Here is a 2,283-nt window from a genome sequence, read left to right on the forward strand (position 1 = left end):
TGTGGTCTCAGAGTATTCAAACTTCTCACATGTAGCTCAAGGTCCCCAGGAATGCAAAAGCAGAACTTGCTAGATCTTCTCAAGGCTTAGGCCTGGGACAGGCACAGAATTACTTCTGTCCCATTCTATTGGCTAAAAGAGGTACAAGCCAGACATATTTAAGGGGAGGCAACTACTGAAGAGTGTGAACACACAGAGATCTATTTGATTGGGTGCCACAGATTTCCACAAGCCACAATCACCCATGGCCACATGGATAAATCTTAGGTAGGTCATGCTGCAGTAACAAATAACTTCTATATTTCAGTGATTTCACATAACAAAGGGTTACTTCTTTCTCATACATATCCCACACAAGTTGATGGGGTGCTCTGCTTCGTACAGTCAGGAACCCAGGCTGATGAAGGCTCTACTGTGTTGAGGTGGCACCAATTGGAACATGAGACCTCACTTTTGCCACAGCCATGGAGGACAGAAAGGCTGGAGAATTTCACTTGGCCTCAGCCCCCAAAAAGACAAATGTCACTTATGCTCACATTTCATTGGCTAGAGCTGGTCACATGACTCTGTCTAACCTGCAAGGGGGTGCTGGGAAATGTAGAAGAGCACATAGAAAAATGAGTATTAATGTCTAGGTCGCATGTGATAAAACTATTGAAAACAAAGGGAAGTTCAACATAAAATTCAATAGAGTGTTTACTTTGAGGTAGAGGAGAAGAGGTCAGGGTAGAAGAGAAACTCCAAGGTGTCAGTGATATTTGTAAAGGCACTGAAGCCTAACCTCAGAGTGCAGGCTAAAAATGGCACTTCCGTAAATCTTCGCTGCGCTCCAGCCGAGACTGTTAGGCTTCAAAAGTACAAAGATGAATAAAATATGGGCTCATCCCTTCCAGGTTCCCAGCTCAGGGAATGCAGTAGGCACATAAACTAAGAAGGCCAGCAAAGCACAGTGGAGTGGATTGTTCACCGGGAAATCTAGGAGCCAGAGGGAGCCCTGAGAAGACCTCCCCGCAAAGGGTCATGTAAATTGGGCTATGAAGGATCAATAGGAGTTCAACCAGTGGAGAGAGGAATGGAGACAGTGTAGGCTGGCGAGGAATACTCATTCCAGGAAGAGGAAACGATATGTGCAAGCCCTTCACTCCTGAGGCAGCCTATATTTGCTGCATTTTCTCACCACCTTCTACTCCCTAAATGATTTGATCAACTCATTCATACTGTAATGTGCCACTTAGAACCCTCTACAGGACCCAGGCACTCATTCTCCCCACTGGCTGTTGGGATGATTAGCTGCTAATGCTTACAGCTGAGCGCTCAGATAAGGGAGTGCTCTTGTTCAAGGTCATGCATCCCCCTACTCCAGGGGTAGCCACATCCAAATGACTGATTGAAGCAGGTGTATAAAGGCCTGGCCCCCTTGCTTCAACTCGGGGAACTCTGCAGGACCATCCTAACTCCAGAGCCCCCGATGGGATCCACTAAGGCCTCTCTAGGGCCTCCAGTCAGCCCAGCTCCTCTCAGCCCAATCCTGTTTCCTTTATACCCTCATAGGTATTGATTGTAAATGCACTCCTCAAGAAACCTCCTTCAAGCAAATCTCTACTCGAGAGTGTATTTTCTGAGAAACCTACCAAAGACACCACTGGTGTATAAATGATTACTCAATTTCAAGAGATATCTTCCTTGGAGGTGTTGGAAAGCAATAATAATAACTAATATTCAGAGAGTGATTCCTATGTGCCAGGAACTATGCTAAGCACTTTACCTACATGGTCTTATTTAATGAAGAATAGAATTTGTGCCAAAGAAATGAATTTCTCATGGTGAAATTTCAGGCTTAGGTAAGGTGATATTTGCAGCTTAGGGAGACTGGCTAGAAGTATTCGTGTAGCACAAATTCTGCCACAAATTTCTCTGCCTCACTGTATGGTCAGTCCCAATCTTTGTACTGGCTGAGTAAAGTCCCTAGTGGGTCAGAGTGGGGGCTCCCAATCTCATTCTTCCTTAAAAAAAAAAAAAGGCAGGTTTTCTTCTGCTTAGCAATATAATATCTCTATTTTGCCTCTTCTCTGGGGTCTCACTTCTTGAGAGCCAGTGTGGAGGTGAATTCCTCTGAAAGCTGACTGCCCCGATTTGGGACTCCCCGGTCCATTTCTGAGAAATGGTGACATTGTTCCCAGCACTTCCTCTCCCTTCTTGAGCAGCTCCTGCAGCCACCATAGAGCCCTCCTCACATCTTCCTTTTTCAGGCTTGGACTTCCCACCTTTCCTTTCCATCATCAC

This window comes from Pteropus vampyrus, unplaced genomic scaffold (genome assembly GCF_000151845.1).
Source record: "Pteropus vampyrus isolate Shadow unplaced genomic scaffold, Pvam_2.0 Scaffold18, whole genome shotgun sequence".
NCBI lineage: Eukaryota > Metazoa > Chordata > Mammalia > Chiroptera > Pteropodidae > Pteropus > Pteropus vampyrus.